Source organism: Osmerus mordax, unplaced genomic scaffold, assembly GCF_038355195.1.
Source record: "Osmerus mordax isolate fOsmMor3 unplaced genomic scaffold, fOsmMor3.pri Scaffold_30, whole genome shotgun sequence".
NCBI classification, from domain to species: Eukaryota; Metazoa; Chordata; class Actinopteri; order Osmeriformes; family Osmeridae; genus Osmerus; species Osmerus mordax.
The window spans coordinates 244,728-260,000 of NW_027120587.1; the positions used below are offsets into that span (position 1 = coordinate 244,728).

At 47.6% G+C, this 15,273-nt stretch overlaps 30 non-coding genes and 9 pseudogenes across 30 annotated transcripts; all 39 read right to left on the reverse strand.

Annotated features, from left to right (window-relative positions):
* Positions 1–75: 75 nt before the first annotated feature.
* Positions 76–194, reverse strand: LOC136939698 (5S ribosomal RNA). Its single transcript, XR_010875932.1, has one exon. It is a non-coding gene; the product is annotated as a 5S ribosomal RNA (ribosomal RNA).
* A 143-nt stretch (positions 195–337) lies between these two features.
* Positions 338–456, reverse strand: LOC136939705 (5S ribosomal RNA). The gene has a single exon (XR_010875934.1). It is a non-coding gene; the product is annotated as a 5S ribosomal RNA (ribosomal RNA).
* Positions 457–599: 143 nt separating this feature from the next.
* On the reverse strand, positions 600–718 carry LOC136939706 (5S ribosomal RNA). Its single transcript, XR_010875935.1, has one exon. It is a non-coding gene; the product is annotated as a 5S ribosomal RNA (ribosomal RNA).
* A 151-nt stretch (positions 719–869) lies between these two features.
* LOC136939657 (5S ribosomal RNA) lies at positions 870–988 on the reverse strand. The gene has a single exon (XR_010875928.1). It is a non-coding gene; the product is annotated as a 5S ribosomal RNA (ribosomal RNA).
* Positions 989–1,133: 145 nt separating this feature from the next.
* LOC136939653 (5S ribosomal RNA) lies at positions 1,134–1,252 on the reverse strand. Its single transcript, XR_010875924.1, has one exon. It is a non-coding gene; the product is annotated as a 5S ribosomal RNA (ribosomal RNA).
* A 151-nt stretch (positions 1,253–1,403) lies between these two features.
* On the reverse strand, positions 1,404–1,522 carry LOC136939740 (5S ribosomal RNA). The gene has a single exon (XR_010875968.1). It is a non-coding gene; the product is annotated as a 5S ribosomal RNA (ribosomal RNA).
* Positions 1,523–1,671: 149 nt separating this feature from the next.
* On the reverse strand, positions 1,672–1,790 carry LOC136939732 (5S ribosomal RNA). The gene has a single exon (XR_010875961.1). It is a non-coding gene; the product is annotated as a 5S ribosomal RNA (ribosomal RNA).
* Positions 1,791–2,025: 235 nt separating this feature from the next.
* On the reverse strand, positions 2,026–2,144 carry LOC136939650 (5S ribosomal RNA). Its single transcript, XR_010875921.1, has one exon. It is a non-coding gene; the product is annotated as a 5S ribosomal RNA (ribosomal RNA).
* Positions 2,145–2,291: 147 nt separating this feature from the next.
* LOC136939708 (5S ribosomal RNA) lies at positions 2,292–2,410 on the reverse strand. The gene has a single exon (XR_010875936.1). It is a non-coding gene; the product is annotated as a 5S ribosomal RNA (ribosomal RNA).
* A 147-nt stretch (positions 2,411–2,557) lies between these two features.
* LOC136939730 (5S ribosomal RNA) lies at positions 2,558–2,676 on the reverse strand. The gene has a single exon (XR_010875959.1). It is a non-coding gene; the product is annotated as a 5S ribosomal RNA (ribosomal RNA).
* Positions 2,677–2,819: 143 nt separating this feature from the next.
* LOC136939709 (5S ribosomal RNA) lies at positions 2,820–2,938 on the reverse strand. The gene has a single exon (XR_010875937.1). It is a non-coding gene; the product is annotated as a 5S ribosomal RNA (ribosomal RNA).
* Positions 2,939–3,081: 143 nt separating this feature from the next.
* LOC136939737 (5S ribosomal RNA) lies at positions 3,082–3,200 on the reverse strand. Its single transcript, XR_010875966.1, has one exon. It is a non-coding gene; the product is annotated as a 5S ribosomal RNA (ribosomal RNA).
* Positions 3,201–3,353: 153 nt separating this feature from the next.
* On the reverse strand, positions 3,354–3,472 carry LOC136939735 (5S ribosomal RNA). Its single transcript, XR_010875964.1, has one exon. It is a non-coding gene; the product is annotated as a 5S ribosomal RNA (ribosomal RNA).
* Positions 3,473–3,615: 143 nt separating this feature from the next.
* LOC136939710 (5S ribosomal RNA) lies at positions 3,616–3,734 on the reverse strand. Its single transcript, XR_010875938.1, has one exon. It is a non-coding gene; the product is annotated as a 5S ribosomal RNA (ribosomal RNA).
* Positions 3,735–3,885: 151 nt separating this feature from the next.
* Positions 3,886–3,994, reverse strand: LOC136939695 (5S ribosomal RNA; annotated as a pseudogene).
* A 151-nt stretch (positions 3,995–4,145) lies between these two features.
* On the reverse strand, positions 4,146–4,264 carry LOC136939652 (5S ribosomal RNA). The gene has a single exon (XR_010875923.1). It is a non-coding gene; the product is annotated as a 5S ribosomal RNA (ribosomal RNA).
* A 145-nt stretch (positions 4,265–4,409) lies between these two features.
* On the reverse strand, positions 4,410–4,528 carry LOC136939738 (5S ribosomal RNA). The gene has a single exon (XR_010875967.1). It is a non-coding gene; the product is annotated as a 5S ribosomal RNA (ribosomal RNA).
* Positions 4,529–4,671: 143 nt separating this feature from the next.
* On the reverse strand, positions 4,672–4,790 carry LOC136939712 (5S ribosomal RNA). Its single transcript, XR_010875940.1, has one exon. It is a non-coding gene; the product is annotated as a 5S ribosomal RNA (ribosomal RNA).
* A 141-nt stretch (positions 4,791–4,931) lies between these two features.
* On the reverse strand, positions 4,932–5,050 carry LOC136939741 (5S ribosomal RNA). Its single transcript, XR_010875969.1, has one exon. It is a non-coding gene; the product is annotated as a 5S ribosomal RNA (ribosomal RNA).
* A 145-nt stretch (positions 5,051–5,195) lies between these two features.
* On the reverse strand, positions 5,196–5,304 carry LOC136939691 (5S ribosomal RNA; annotated as a pseudogene).
* A 151-nt stretch (positions 5,305–5,455) lies between these two features.
* On the reverse strand, positions 5,456–5,574 carry LOC136939742 (5S ribosomal RNA). Its single transcript, XR_010875970.1, has one exon. It is a non-coding gene; the product is annotated as a 5S ribosomal RNA (ribosomal RNA).
* Positions 5,575–5,723: 149 nt separating this feature from the next.
* LOC136939654 (5S ribosomal RNA) lies at positions 5,724–5,842 on the reverse strand. The gene has a single exon (XR_010875925.1). It is a non-coding gene; the product is annotated as a 5S ribosomal RNA (ribosomal RNA).
* A 145-nt stretch (positions 5,843–5,987) lies between these two features.
* On the reverse strand, positions 5,988–6,106 carry LOC136939675 (5S ribosomal RNA; annotated as a pseudogene).
* A 143-nt stretch (positions 6,107–6,249) lies between these two features.
* On the reverse strand, positions 6,250–6,367 carry LOC136939676 (5S ribosomal RNA; annotated as a pseudogene).
* A 151-nt stretch (positions 6,368–6,518) lies between these two features.
* LOC136939682 (5S ribosomal RNA) lies at positions 6,519–6,627 on the reverse strand (annotated as a pseudogene).
* A 151-nt stretch (positions 6,628–6,778) lies between these two features.
* On the reverse strand, positions 6,779–6,897 carry LOC136939713 (5S ribosomal RNA). The gene has a single exon (XR_010875942.1). It is a non-coding gene; the product is annotated as a 5S ribosomal RNA (ribosomal RNA).
* Positions 6,898–7,040: 143 nt separating this feature from the next.
* Positions 7,041–7,159, reverse strand: LOC136939671 (5S ribosomal RNA; annotated as a pseudogene).
* A 145-nt stretch (positions 7,160–7,304) lies between these two features.
* Positions 7,305–7,423, reverse strand: LOC136939743 (5S ribosomal RNA). The gene has a single exon (XR_010875971.1). It is a non-coding gene; the product is annotated as a 5S ribosomal RNA (ribosomal RNA).
* A 147-nt stretch (positions 7,424–7,570) lies between these two features.
* LOC136939659 (5S ribosomal RNA) lies at positions 7,571–7,689 on the reverse strand (annotated as a pseudogene).
* A 143-nt stretch (positions 7,690–7,832) lies between these two features.
* On the reverse strand, positions 7,833–7,951 carry LOC136939744 (5S ribosomal RNA). Its single transcript, XR_010875972.1, has one exon. It is a non-coding gene; the product is annotated as a 5S ribosomal RNA (ribosomal RNA).
* Positions 7,952–8,096: 145 nt separating this feature from the next.
* Positions 8,097–8,215, reverse strand: LOC136939752 (5S ribosomal RNA). Its single transcript, XR_010875980.1, has one exon. It is a non-coding gene; the product is annotated as a 5S ribosomal RNA (ribosomal RNA).
* A 143-nt stretch (positions 8,216–8,358) lies between these two features.
* Positions 8,359–8,467, reverse strand: LOC136939683 (5S ribosomal RNA; annotated as a pseudogene).
* Positions 8,468–8,624: 157 nt separating this feature from the next.
* LOC136939745 (5S ribosomal RNA) lies at positions 8,625–8,743 on the reverse strand. The gene has a single exon (XR_010875974.1). It is a non-coding gene; the product is annotated as a 5S ribosomal RNA (ribosomal RNA).
* Positions 8,744–8,890: 147 nt separating this feature from the next.
* On the reverse strand, positions 8,891–9,009 carry LOC136939714 (5S ribosomal RNA). The gene has a single exon (XR_010875943.1). It is a non-coding gene; the product is annotated as a 5S ribosomal RNA (ribosomal RNA).
* Positions 9,010–9,154: 145 nt separating this feature from the next.
* LOC136939677 (5S ribosomal RNA) lies at positions 9,155–9,272 on the reverse strand (annotated as a pseudogene).
* Positions 9,273–9,425: 153 nt separating this feature from the next.
* On the reverse strand, positions 9,426–9,544 carry LOC136939715 (5S ribosomal RNA). The gene has a single exon (XR_010875944.1). It is a non-coding gene; the product is annotated as a 5S ribosomal RNA (ribosomal RNA).
* A 143-nt stretch (positions 9,545–9,687) lies between these two features.
* LOC136939747 (5S ribosomal RNA) lies at positions 9,688–9,806 on the reverse strand. Its single transcript, XR_010875976.1, has one exon. It is a non-coding gene; the product is annotated as a 5S ribosomal RNA (ribosomal RNA).
* Positions 9,807–9,951: 145 nt separating this feature from the next.
* Positions 9,952–10,070, reverse strand: LOC136939748 (5S ribosomal RNA). Its single transcript, XR_010875977.1, has one exon. It is a non-coding gene; the product is annotated as a 5S ribosomal RNA (ribosomal RNA).
* Positions 10,071–10,221: 151 nt separating this feature from the next.
* LOC136939716 (5S ribosomal RNA) lies at positions 10,222–10,340 on the reverse strand. Its single transcript, XR_010875945.1, has one exon. It is a non-coding gene; the product is annotated as a 5S ribosomal RNA (ribosomal RNA).
* Positions 10,341–15,273: the final 4,933 nt, after the last annotated feature.

Genomic DNA, 15,273 nt, shown 5'->3' on the forward strand with positions numbered 1-15,273 from the left:
TCTCTCGGCAAAATGAAAGCAGCTTCCAGCCCCTTTCATGAAGGACGACTTGTGCATATTGCAAGTGAGCAAAAGAGCATACAGCACCTGGTATTCCCAGGCGGTCTCCCATCCAAGTACTAACCAGGCCCAACCTTGCTTAGCTTCCGAGATCGGACGAGATCGGGCGTTGCCATGCTGGTTTGGCCGTACGAAATACGTCGACAACCATAGGCTACTTATTCATAACCAGATTTGGTATTTGACAATGCAAGGTGGTCTCTCTCTCAGGAAAATGAAAGCAGCTTCCAGCCCCTTTCATGAAGGACTACTTGTGCATATTGCAAGTGAGCAAAAGAGCATACAGCACCTGGTATTCCCAGGCGGTCTCCCATCCAAGTACTAACCAGGCCCAACCTTGCTTAGCTTCCGAGATCGGACGAGATCGGGCGTTGCCATGCTGGTTTGGCCGTACGAAATACGTCGACAACCATAGGCTACTTATTCATAACCAGATTTGGTATTTGACAATGCAAGGTGGTCTCTCTCTCAGGAAAATGAAAGCAGCTTCCAGCCCCTTTCATGAAGGACTACTTGTGCATATTGCAAGTGAGCAAAAGAGCATACAGCACCTGGTATTCCCAGGCGGTCTCCCATCCAAGTACTAACCAGGCCCAACCTTGCTTAGCTTCCGAGATCGGACGAGATCGGGCGTTGCCATGCTGGTTTGGCCGTACGAAATACGTCGACAACCATAGGCTACTTATTCATAACCAGATTTGGTATTTGACAATGCAAGGTGGTCTCTCTCTCTCTCTCTCGGCAAAATGAAAGCAGCTTCCAGCCCCTTTCATGAAGGACTACTTGTGCATATTGCAAGTGAGCAAAAGAGCATACAGTACCTGGTATTCCCAGGCGGTCTCCCATCCAAGTACTAACCAGGCCCAACCTTGCTTAGCTTCCGAGATCGGACGAGATCGGGCGTTGCCATGCTGGTTTGGCCGTACAAAATACGTCGACAACCATAGGCTACTTATTCATAACCAGATTTGGTATTTGACAATGCAAGGTGGTCTCTCTCTCTCAGGAAAGTGAAAGCAGCTTCCAGCCCCTTTCATGAAGGACTACTTGTGCATATTGCAAGTGAGCAAAAGAGCATACAGCACCTGGTATTCCCAGGCGGTCGACCATCCAAGTACTAACCAGGCCCAACCTTGCTTAGCTTCCGAGATCGGACGAGATCGGGCGTTGCCATGCTGGTTTGGCCGTACGAAATACGTCGACAACCATAGGCTACTTATTCATAACCAGATTTGGTATTTGACAATGCAAGGTGGTCTCTCTCTCTCTCTCTCGGCAAAATGAAAGCAGCTTCCAGCCCCTTTCATGAAGGACTACTTGTGCATATTGCAAGTGAGCAAAAGAGCATACAGCACCTGGTATTCCCAGGCGGTCTCCCATCCAAGTACTAACCAAGCCCAACCTTGCTTAGCTTCCGAGATCGGACGAGATCGGGCGTTGTCATGCTGGTTTGGCCGTACGAAATACGTCGACAACCATAGGCTACTTATTCATAACCAGATTTGGTATTTGACAATGCAAGGTGGTCTCTCTCTCTCTCTCGGCAAAATGAAAGCAGCTTCCAGCCCCTTTCATGAAGGACTACTTGTGCATATTGCAAGTGAGCAAAAGAGCATACAGCACCTGGCATTCCCAGGCGGTCTCCCATCCAAGTACTAACCAAGCCCAACCTTGCTTAGCTTCCGAGATCGGACGAGATCGGGCGTTGCCATGCTGGTATGGCCGTACGAAATACGTTGACAACCATAGGCTACTTATTCATAACCAGATTTGGTATTTGACAATGCAAGGTGGTCTCTCTCTCTCTCTCTCTCTCTCTCTCTCTCTCTCTCTCTCTCTCTCTCTCTCTCTCTCTCTCTCTCTCTCTCTCTCTCTCTCTCTCTCTCTCTCTCTCTCGGCAAAATGAAAGCAGCTTCCAGCCCCTTTCATGAAGGACTACTTGTGCATATTACTAGTGAGCAAAAGAGCATACAGCACCTGGTATTCCCAGGCGGTCTTCCATCCAAGTACTAACCAGGCCCAACCTTGCTTAGCTTCCGAGATCGGACGAGATCGGGCGTTGCCATGCTGGTTTGGCCGTACGAAATACGTCGACAACCATAGGCTACTTATTCATAACCAGATTTGGTATTTGACAATGCAAGGTGGTCTCTCTCTCTCTCGGCAAAATGAAAGCAGCTTCCAGCCCCTTTCATGAAGGACTACTTGTGCATATTGCAAGTGAGCAAAAGAGCATACAGCACCTGGTATTCCCAGGCGGTCTCCCATCCAAGTACTAACCAGGCCCAACCTTGCTTAGCTTCCGAGATCGGACGAGATCGGGCGTTGCCATGCTGGTTTGGCCGTACGAAATACGTCGACAACCATAGGCTACTTATTCATAACCAGATTTGGTATTTGACAATGCAAGTTGGTCTCTCTCTCTCTCGGCAAAATGAAAGCAGCTTCCAGCCCCTTTCATGAAGGACGACTTGTGCATATTGCAAGTGAGCAAAAGAGCATACAGCACCTGGTATTCCCAGGCGGTCCCCCATCCAAGTACTAACCAGGCCCAACCTTGCTTAGCTTCCGAGATCGGACGAGATCGGGCGTTGCCATGCTGGTTTGGCCGTACGAAATACGTCGACAACCATAGGCTACTTATTCATAACCAGATTTGGTATTTGACAATGCAAGGTGGTCTCTCTCTCAGGAAAATGAAAGCAGCTTCCAGCCCCTTTCATGAAGGACTACTTGTGCATATTGCAAGTGAGCAAAAGAGCATACAGCACCTGGTATTCCCAGGCGGTCTCCCATCCAAGTACTAACCAGGCCCAACCTTGCTTAGCTTCCGAGATCGGACGAGATCGGGCGTTGCCATGCTGGTTTGGCCGTACGAAATACGTCGACAACCATAGGCTACTTATTCATAACCAGATTTGGTATTTGACAATGCAAGGTGGTCTCTCTCTCAGGAAAATGAAAGCAGCTTCCAGCCCCTTTCATGAAGGACTACTTGTGCATATTGCAAGTGAGCAAAAGAGCATACAGCACCTGGTATTCCCAGGCGGTCTCCCATCCAAGTACTAACCAGGCCCAACCTTGCTTAGCTTCCGAGATCGGACGAGATCGGGCATTGCCATGCTGGTTTGGCCGTACGAAATACTTCGACAACCATAGGCTACTTATTCATAACCAGATTTGGTATTTGACAATGCAAGGTGGTCTCTCTCTCTCTCTCTCTCGGCAAAATGAAAGCAGCTTCCAGCCCCTTTCATGAAGGACTACTTGTGCATATTGCAAGTGAGCAAAAGAGCATACAGCACCTGGTATTCCCAGGCGGTCTCCCATCCAAGTACTAACCAGGCCCAACCTTGCTTAGCTTCCGAGATCGGACGAGATCGGGCGTTGCCATGCTGGTTTGGCCGTACAAAATACGTCGACAACCATAGGCTACTTATTCATAACCAGATTTGGTATTTGACAATGCAAGGTGGTCTCTCTCTCAGGAAAATGAAAGCAGCTTCCAGCCCCTTTCATGAAGGACTACTTGTGCATATTGCAAGTGAGCAAAAGAGCATACAGCACCTGGTATTCCCAGGCGGTCTCCCATCCAAGTACTAACCAGGCCCAACCTTGCTTAGCTTCCGAGATCGGACGAGATCGGGCGTTGCCATGCTGGTTTGGCCGTACGAAATACTTCGACAACCATAGGCTACTTATTCATAACCAGATTTGGTATTTGACAATGCAAGGTGGTCTCTCTCTCTCTCTCTCGGCAAAATGAAAGCAGCTTCCAGCCCCTTTCATGAAGGACTACTTGTGCATATTGCAAGTGAGCAAAAGAGCATACAGTACCTGGTATTCCCAGGCGGTCTCCCATCCAAGTACTAACCAGGCCCAACCTTGCTTAGCTTCCGAGATCGGGCGTTGCCATGCTGGTTTGGCCGTACGAAATACGTCGACAACCATAGGCTACTTATTCATAACCAGATTTGGTATTTGACAATGCAAGGTGGTCTCTCTCTCTCTCTCTCGGCAAAATGAAAGCAGCTTCCAGCCCCTTTCATGAAGGACTACTTGTGCATATTGCAAGTGAGCAAAAGAGCATACAGCACCTGGTATTCCCAGGAGGTCTCCCATCCAAGTACTAACCAGGCCCAACCTTGCTTAGCTTCCGAGATCGGACAAGATCGGGCGTTGCCATGCTGGTTTGGCCGTACGAAATACGTCGACAACCATAGGCTACTTATTCATAACCAGATTTGGTATTTGACAATGCAAGGTGGTCTCTCTCTCTCGGCAAAATGAAAGCAGCTTCCAGCCCCTTTCATGAAGGACTACTTGTGCATATTGCAAGTGAGCAAAAGAGCATACAGCACCTGGTATTCCCAGGCGGTCTCCCATCCAAGTACTAACCAGGCCCAACCTTGCTTAGCTTCCGAGATCGGACGAGATCGGGCATTGCCATGCTGGTTTGGCCGTACGAAATACGTCGACAACCATAGGCTACTTATTCATAACCAGATTTGGTATTTGACAATGCAAGGTGGTCTCTCTCTCAGGAAAATGAAAGCAGCTTCCAGCCCCTTTCATGAAGGACTACTTGTGCATATTGCAAGTGAGCAAAAGAGCATACAGCACCTGGTATTCCCAGGCGGTCTCCCATCCAAGTACTAACCAGGCCCAACCTTGCTTAGCTTCCGAGATCGGACGAGATCGGGCGTTGCCATGCTGGTTTGGCCGTACGAAATACGTCGACAACCATAGGCTACTTATTCATAACCAGATTTGGTATTTGACAATGCAAGGTGGTCTCTCTCAGGAAAATGAAAGCAGCTTCCAGCCCCTTTCATGAAGGACTACTTGTGCATATTGCAAGTGAGCAAAAGAGCATACAGCACCTGGTATTCCCAGGCGGTCTCCCATCCAAGTACTAACCAAGCCCAACCTTGCTTAGCTTCCGAGATCGGACGAGATCGGGCGTTGCCATGCTGGTTTGGCCGTACGAAATACGTCGTCAACCATAGGCTACTTATTCATAACCAGATTTGGTATTTGACAATGCAAGATGGTCTCTCTCTCTCGGCAAAATGAAAGCAGCTTCCAGCCCCTTTCATGAAGGACTACTTGTGCATATTGCAAGTGAGCAAAAGAACATACAGCACCTGGTATTCCCAGGCGGTCTCCCATCCAAGTACTAACCAGGCCCAACCTTGCTTAGCTTCCGAGATCGGGCGTTGCCATGCTGGTTTGGCCGTACGAAATACGTCGTCAACCATAGGCTACTTATTCATAACCAGATTTGGTATTTGACAATGCAAGGTGGTCTCTCTCTCTCTCTCTCGGCAAAATGAAAGCAGCTTCCAGCCCCTTTCATGAAGGACTACTTGTGCATATTGCAAGTGAGCAAAAGAGCATACAGCACCTGGTATTCCCAGGCGGTCTCCCATCCAAGTACTAACCAAGCCCAACCTTGCTTAGCTTCCGAGATCGGACGAGATCGGGCGTTGCCATGCTGGTTTGGCCGTACGAAATACGTCGACAACCATAGGCTACTTATTCATAACCAGATTTGGTATTTGACAATGCAAGGTGGTCTCTCTCTCTCTCTCGGCAAAATGAAAGCAGCTTCCAGCCCCTTTCATGAAGGACTACTTGTGCATATTGCAAGTGAGCAAAAGAGCATACAGCACCTGGTATTCCCAGGCGGTCTCCCATCCAAGTACTAACCAGGCCCAACCTTGCTTAGCTTCCGAGATCGGACGAGATCGGGCGTTGCCATGCTGGTTTGGCCGTACCAAATACGTCGTCAACCATAGGCTACTTATTCATAACCAGATTTGGTATTTGACAATGCAAGGTGGTCTCTCTCTCTCGGCAAAATGAAAGCAGCTTCCAGCCCCTTTCATGAAGGACTACTTGTGCATATTGCAAGTGAGCAAAAGAGCATACAGCACCTGTTATTCCCAGGCGGTCTCCCATCCAAGTACTAACCAAGCCCAACCTTGCTTAGCTTCCGAGATCGGACGAGATAGGGCGTTGCCATGCTGGTTTGGCCGTACGAAATACGTCGACAACCATAGGCTACTTATTCATAACCAGATTTGGTATTTGACAATGCAAGGTGGTCTCTCTCTCAGGAAAATGAAAGCAGCTTCCAGCCCCTTTCATGAAGGACTACTTGTGCATATTGCAAGTGAGCAAAAGAGCATACAGCACCTGGTATTCCCAGGCGGTCTCCCATCCAAGTACTAACCAAGCCCAACCTTGCTTAGCTTCGAGATCGGACGAGATCGGGCGTTGCCATGCTGGTTTGGCCGTACGAAATACGTCGACAACCATAGGCTACTTATTCATAACCAGATTTGGTATTTGACAATGCAAGGTGGTCTCTCTCTCTCTCTCTCGGCAAAATGAAAGCAGCTTTCAGCCCCTTTCATGAAGGACTACTTGTGCATATTGCAAGTGAGCAAAAGAGCATACAGCACCTGGTATTCCCAGGCGGTCTCCCATCCAAGTACTAACCAGGCCCAACCTTGCTTAGCTTCCGAGATCGGGCGTTGCCATGCTGGTTTGGCCGTACGAAATACGTCGACAACCATAGGCTACTTATTCATAACCAGATTTGGTATTTGAGAATGCAAGGTGGTCTCTCTCTCTCTCTCTCGGCAAAATGAAAGCAGCTTCCAGCCCCTTTCATGAAGGACTACTTGTGCATATTGCAAGTGAGCAAAAGAGCATACAGCACCTGGTATTCCCAGGCGGTCTCCCATCCAAGTACTAACCAGGCCCAACCTTGCTTAGCTTCCGAGATCGGACGAGATCGGGCGTTGCCATGCTGGTTTGGCCGTACGAAATACGTCGACAACCATAGGCTACTTATTCATAACCAGATTTGGTATTTGACAATGCAAGGTGGTCTCTCTCTCAGGAAAATGAAAGCAGCTTCCAGCCCCTTTCATGAAGGACTACTTGTGCATATTGCAAGTGAGCAAAAGAGCATACAGCACCTGGTATTCCCAGGCTGTCTCCCATCCAAGTACTAACCAAGCCCAACCTTGCTTAGCTTCCGAGATCGGACGAGATCGGGCGTTGCCATGCTGGTTTGGCCGTACGAAATACGTCGTCAACCATAGGCTACTTATTCATAACCAGATTTGGTATTTGACAATGCAAGGTGGTCTCTCTCTCTCGGCAAAATGAAAGCAGCTTCCAGCCCCTTTCATGAAGGACTACTTGTGCATATTGCAAGTGAGCAAAAGAGCATACAGCACCTGGTATTCCCAGGCGGTCTCCCATCCAAGTACTAACCAAGCCCAACCTTGCTTAGCTTCCGAGATCGGACGAGATCGGGCGTTGCCATGCTGGTTTGGCCGTACGAAATAAGTCGACAACCATAGGCTACTTATTCATAACCAGATTTGGTATTTGACAATGCAAGGTGGTCTCTCTCTCTCTCGGCAAAATGAAAGCAGCTTCCAGCCCCTTTCATGAAGGACTACTTGTGCATATTGCAAGTGAGCAAAAGAGCATACAGCACCTGGTATTCCCAGGCGGTCTCCCATCCAAGTACTAACCAGGCCCAACCTTGCTTAGCTTCCGAGATCGGACGAGATCGGGCGTTGCCATGCTGTTTTGGCCGTACGAAATACGTCGACAACCATAGGCTACTTATTCATAACCAGATTTGGTATTTGACAATGCAAGGTGGTCTCTCTCTCAGGAAAATGAAAGCAGCTTCCAGCCCCTTTCATGAAGGACTACTTGTGCATATTGCAAGTGAGCAAAAGAGCATACAGCACCTGGTATTCCCAGGCGGTCTCCCATCCAAGTACTAACCAAGCCCAACCTTGCTTAGCTTCCGAGATCGGACGAGATCGGGCGTTGCCATGCTGGTTTGGCCGTACGAAATACGTCGTCAACCATAGGCTACTTATTCATAACCAGATTTGGTATTTGACAATGCAAGATGGTCTCTCTCTCTCGGCAAAATGAAAGCAGCTTCCAGCCCCTTTCATGAAGGACTACTTGTGCATATTGCAAGTGAGCAAAAGAACATACAGCACCTGGTATTCCCAGGCGGTCTCCCATCCAAGTACTAACCAAGCCCAACCTTGCTTAGCTTCCGAGATCGGACGAGATCGGGCGTTGCCATGCTGGTTTGGCCGTACGAAATACGTCGACAACCATAGGCTACTTATTCATAACCAGATTTGGTATTTGACAATGCAAGGTGGTCTCTCTCTCAGGAAAATGAAAGCAGCTTCCAGCCCCTTTCATGAAGGACTACTTGTGCATATTGCAAGTGAGCAAAAGAGCATACAGCACCTGGTATTCCCAGGCGGTCTCCCATCCAAGTACTAACCAGGCCCAACCTTGCTTAGCTTCCGAGATCGGGCGTTGCCATGCTGGTTTGGCCGTACGAAATACGTCGTCAACCATAGGCTACTTATTCATAACCAGATTTGGTATTTGACAATGCAAGGTGGTCTCTCTCTCTCTCTCTCTCTCTCGGCAAAATGAAAGCAGCTTCCAGCCCCTTTCATGAAGGACTACTTGTGCATATTGCAAGTGAGCAAAAGAGCATACAGCACCTGGTATTCCCAGGCGGTCTCCCATCCAAGTACTAACCAAGCCCAACCTTGCTTAGCTTCCGAGATCGGACGAGATCGGGCGTTGCCATGCTGGTTTGGCCGTACGAAATACGTCGACAACCATAGGCTACTTATTCATAACCAGATTTGGTATTTGACAATGCAAGGTGGTCTCTCTCTCTCTCGGCAAAATGAAAGCAGCTTCCAGCCCCTTTCATGAAGGACTACTTGTGCATATTGCAAGTGAGCAAAAGAGCATACAGCACCTGGTATTCCCAGGCGGTCTCCCATCCAAGTACTAACCAGGCCCAACCTTGCTTAGCTTCCGAGATCGGACGAGATCGGGCGTTGCCATGCTGGTTTGGCCGTACGAAATACGTCGTCAACCATAGGCTACTTATTCATAACCAGATTTGGTATTTGACAATGCAAGGTGGTCTCTCTCTCTCGGCAAAATGAAAGCAGCTTCCAGCCCCTTTCATGAAGGACTACTTGTGCATATTGCAAGTGAGCAAAAGAGCATACAGCACCTGGTATTCCCAGGCGGTCTCCCATCCAAGTACTAACCAAGCCCAACCTTGCTTAGCTTCGAGATCGGACGAGATCGGGCGTTGCCATGCTGGTTTGGCCGTACGAAATACGTCGACAACCATAGGCTACTTATTCATAACCAGATTTGGTATTTGAGAATGCAAGGTGGTCTCTCTCTCTCTCTCTCTCTGCAAAATGAAAGCAGCTTCCAGCCCCTTTCATGAAGGACTACTTGTGCATATTGCAAGTGAGCAAAAGAGCATACAGCACCTGGTATTCCCAGGCGGTCTCCCATCCAAGTACTAACCAGGCCCAACCTTGCTTAGCTTCCGAGATCGGACGAGATCGGGCGTTGCCATGCTGGTTTGGCCGTACGAAATACGTCGACAACCATAGGCTACTTATTCATAACCAGATTTGGTATTTGACAATGCAAGGTGGTCTCTCTCTCAGGAAAATGAAAGCAGCTTCCAGCCCCTTTCATGAAGGACTACTTGTGCATATTGCAAGTGAGCAAAAGAGCATACAGCACCTGGTATTCCCAGGCGGTCTCCCATCCAAGTACTAACCAAGCCCAACCTTGCTTAGCTTCCGAGATCGGACGAGATCGGGCGTTGCCATGCTGGTTTGGCCGTACGAAATACGTCGTCAACCATAGGCTACTTATTCATAACCAGATTTGGTATTTGACAATGCAAGGTGGTCTCTCTCTCTCGGCAAAATGAAAGCAGCTTCCAGCCCCTTTCATGAAGGACTACTTGTGCATATTGCAAGTGAGCAAAAGAGCATACAGCACCTGGTATTCCCAGGCGGTCTCCCATCCAAGTACTAACCAAGCCCAACCTTGCTTAGCTTCCGAGATCGGACGAGATCGGGCGTTGCCATGCTGGTTTGGCCGTACGAAATACTTCGACAACCATAGGCTACTTATTCATAACCAGATTTGGTATTTGACAATGCAAGGTGGTCTCTCTCTCTCTCTCTCGGCAAAATGAAAGCAGCTTCCAGCCCCTTTCGTGAAGGACTACTTGTGCATATTGCAATTGAGCAAAAGAGCATACAGCACCTGGTATTCCCAGGCGGTCTCCCATCCAAGTACTAACCAGGCCCAACCTTGCTTAGCTTCCGAGATCGGACGAGATCGGGCGTTGCCATGCTGGTTTGGCCGTACGAAATACGTCGACAACCATAGGCTACTTATTCATAACCAGATTTGGTATTTGACAATGCAAGGTGGTCTCTGTCTCGGCAAAATGAAAGCAGCTTCCAGCCCCTTTCATGAAGGACTACTTGTGCATATTGCAAGTGAGCAAAAGAGCATACAGCACCTGGTATTCCCAGGCGGTCTCCCATCCAAGTACTAACCAGGCCCAACCTTGCTTAGCTTCCGAGATCGGACGAGATCGGGCGTTGCTTTTTTTTTTTTTTATCTTTTTATTAATGTTATTTTCAGTTTCACAAATCCACAAGTTTACGAGCACAATGCTATTACTTCATATTTCGCATACAAACATATATCACAATACACCCCTATTTTTTTTTTTTTTTTTTTTTTTTTATAATTCCAATAACATCAGCACAGACTCACCCATCGACATTGGTTCCCCAATTAAAGCAAATGCCTCCCCCCTCCACTTTCTCTATCAGTGAATTACCACTCATAAAAAAGTCTGTTACCTCCTCCCCGCCATATTTACACACCATTCCCACATCCCTCTTCATTATAGCTTTAAACAAATGCTTAATTTCCACTGTCCTCCTTTCAAAATGTGCATAGTTCCGTCTAAGCACTACAGCGTGTCGGGCATGACTTAAGACATAATTCAGGACACCAACATTCACACCCTTCCTCCTCCCAAAAACCCCAAATAAAAATAAAGTCCTCCACCCATCCTCCAAGTCCAGTTCCATTGCCCAATTGTCCTTCAGCAGTGTTTTAAGAAATTCGAAGAATCCCTTCAAACTGTCACACTCCAGAAAATAATGCATAAAACTCTCACGGCCACCTTCACAGACATCACACATAGCATTTACCTCCTCATTAATTTCATGCAAGACCACATTAGTATAGATTCTGCTGTGCCTCATGAGGAAATCATTGTTATCACAGTCAATACTGTTATATTTCACATTGATATTAGACCATATTTTTCCCACCTCATATCCAACAAACACTCTCCTCCACACCCTTTCTGCTGCTGGCTCTTTAAACACCTCATCTATCAACCATCCATATACTTTCTTCACAGACATATTTTTCATTTTACACTTCACCCCCTCCTCCATTACATATAGCTCAGGCAAGTCTCCTGCTTCCCGGCCTACACACCCACCTTTTATGAGGTCGACCCACTCCACTGGCAGGCTCAATTTAATCCTTTCATAAATCTTTCTTACTTTTACTCTACACTCCATCCCCTCCAATTCACATACAGAATCATAAATACAGTTCCCTCTGAGGAATCCTGGGATCACCTCATTCATCACATCTCTCACCTGCCTAATCCCACCTTCCATAAATTGGGGTACATGCAAAGTCCTGTTGTTACATTTTATTTTTTCATTTAAAAACAGTGGCAGATTTACAAAGCTCTGCATCTCATCGCAATCATATTCCATTTTAGGTAACAGACATCTCCACGCCTCCAACACCTCCCGGTAAAACTCAGGTATCCCCACCGTCATTGACGGCTTAAACCCCATAAACCAACCATTCTCCCCCATCCCTCCCACATCATTAATGTACTTTTTCAGCATTTCCTTCCAACCATATTGACACCTTCCCATCATATATTTTTGCACAGTCCTAATTCTCATGGCTTTTCTTTTTATTTCCAGATCTATTAACTTTAAACCCCCCTTCCCTCTCCTCCCCACAAGTGTTTTCTGTGCAATCTTCACCCCTTTCCCTTCCCAAATAAAGTTACACACAATTTTGTTCAGCTCATTCATCACCCATGCTGGCATTTCCATCACACTCATCACATACACACATATTGACATCAACATACTATTCACCACAACCACCTTCCCTTTCAACCTCAACTTCCTCGCCCTCCATGCATTGCATACAGTTCCTATTTTACTTATCACCCCAGTCCATGTGGCATTCCTAGCCCCCTCGCTATCCACACCCAAATTTACACCCAACACCCTCATATATGCCTCTTCCACCCGTAGCCCCACCTCTACTCTCTCTACCCTTCCTATATACATAATTTCGGACTTGTCTTTATTGATCTTTGCCCCTGATGCTCTACCATACGTCTCTACCAACTCCAACACTCTCCTCACACTCCCTCCATCCCTAACCGTGATTGTTGTGTCATCTGCATAGTGATTTATGACACACCTCCCTCCATATGGCAAAACTATCCCCTCCACCCTGTCATCTTCCTTAATGAGTGTAGCCAGTGGCTCTACCACTATAGCATACAGTAGTGCTGACAGCGGACACCCCTGCCTCACTGACCTCCCTATCACAAACCTGTCTGTCAAAACCCCATTCACCTTTATACAACTCTGTGCACCCCCGTATAACCTCCTTACCCATCCCACCAGCTTCTCTCCAAACCCAAACTTCTCTAACACCCTAAACAGATACTCGTGCTCTACCCTATCAAACGCCTTGTTCCAGTCTATCCCCACCACTACCCCCCCTATCCCATCCCTCTTCATATACTCTATCACATCCCTAACTGTCCCTATTGTGTCCGCTATATCCCTACCCGGTACACTATAACTCTGTGTTGGCTGCACTATCTCCCCTATTACTCTCTTCACCCTATTGGCTAACACTTTGGTCAGGATCTTATAATCCACATTCATTAAACTAATCGGCCTATAATTCCCTAGATCTAGTCTGCTACCTTTCTTATATAAAATTGTTATCACCCCTTCCACCATTCTATCCTGTACTAACCCTGTCCTCTCCATCCCTCTAAACACCTCCACCAAAATTGGTGCTACCTCATTCTTATACTCTTTGTACCACTCAATCCCTATCCCGTCACTCCCCGGGCTTTTCCCACTTGTCAAACCTCCAATTGCTTCTATCACCTCTGATTCACTTATTTCCCTATCACACCACACCCTATCCGTCTCACTCACCTTGCTCTGCACGCTATCCAACACCTCATCTATACTACCCTCATCTACCCCCCCCTTTTTATACAACTCCCCATAAAACTCTTGCACCCTCTCCAATATCTCCACATAATCCTCTGTTGCCACCCCATCCTTTTTATTGATTTCATTAATATATGCCCTACTCTGCTTTCTTTTTTCTAAACCCAGAAAAAAACCTGTACACTTCTCACCTTCCAAAGTATATTTTGCTTTGCTCCTCAGAATTGCTCCCCTGCACTTCTCCTTCTCAAACCTATCCAGCTCCAGCTTTACCTCTAAATACTTCTCCATGCTGTACCCTTCCTCGTCCTCTGCCTTTCCTAACTCCACTCTCACTCTTTCCCTCAAACCCTTCTCTTCCCTCATCATCCTTTCTTTCCTCCTCTTACTATACTGAATACTAAATGATTTAATCCCATTCTTTATTCTCTCCCATCTCTCCCCCACTCCATTGTCCATACTGTCACACTCTGCATAACCTGCCCTCCTCTCATCCTCTCTATCCAACAACCCCCTAATCTGCTGCTTGTACTCCTCCTCACTGACATACCCCGCATTCAGAATCCACACCCCCCCCCCCTACCTCCTCACTCCCTATCTTAATCGTAAATCTTACCCCATCGTGATCACTAAAACTATTCCCCTGATGTCTGAATCTATCTATATACCTAATGCTTTCTGCCTGTACTAAAACTAAATCTATTCTACTCTGCTTCATCACCCCCTCCCTCATCTGCTTCCTCGTGAATTCCCTCTTCCCTGGATTCTCATATCTCCATACATCCACAAGGCCCTTGTCTGCCATCATCTCCAATAGCATAGCTCTCGACTTGTCCCCTCTAAGTTCTACACCCTTACCGATATCTAATCTGCTACATTTAATATTGAAGTCCCCCACTACAATACACCTCCCCACTATTAACCCTTTCAACTCCTCTATAATACTCCTCTTGTCCATTTCCACATTTGGCACATATATATTGATAAGTCTAAAAACGACTTTCCGATATGTAAATTCTATTGCCAAAATCCTCCCTGCTTGATCCCTATACACCTCCCTTACGTCATCCACCCTATCGTTTTTAATTAGTATTGCTACCCCTCTTGCATTACTCGCCCCATTATTATAGAGCATGTCACCCTCCCATTCCTCCCTCATTACCTCCACTTTCCTTTCATCCCAATTTGTCTCCTGTATGCACATTATATCACTCCTGTACACATACATTAAACCCTTCATTTTTCTTCTGTCCCTTAACCCATTAACATTTATGGAAGTTACGGTGGCCATGAGAGCTAAACAAAAAAATGAAAAAATATAACCAATCATTCAAATTGTCACTTGCCACTTTCCAGCTGGTCGTCACTCTGCAGCCCCCGTCTTATGTCCTGCTCAGCTGCCCTCCTGTCACACCGTCGGTGTGCCACAACGACTGCGTTTTTCAACGCCTCCTCCTCCTCCATACCCTTTCGTGCTCCTCTATTTCTCTGCGGCAGCCCCCCCTGTCGCGGCATGCCCTCGCCTTTCTCCTCCAACGCTTTCCGCCGCTTCTCCTCCTTCGCTGTCGCTCCGGCCCTCTTCTTCTTTCTACCACCTCCTTGCTCCATGCCCTCCTCTCCCCCTTCCTCGTGCTCCATCTCGCTGTCCAGCTCGTCCTGCGTGTCTTCCTGGTCTCCGTCCTCTCCTCCGACCACGCTCGCATCCTCTGCTCCCGAGCTCTGTCCTGTCTGGAACTCTTCGCCTCCCTCCTCCTCCTCGCCAGCCAATTCCTCTCCTTCCTCCTCATTCAGCTCCTTTGCCCGGACGTCCTCTCCCCGCTCGCTCCCTTCTCCATCTGCATCCTCCCCGCTCCGCTGCGCACACTCCCTGGCATAATGTCCGGTTTTGCCACATTTAAAACACCTGAAATCCGGACAGTCTTTAAAAACATGCCCCGGCTTTATGCACAGCCTACAGACTCTCACCTGCCGGTCATGG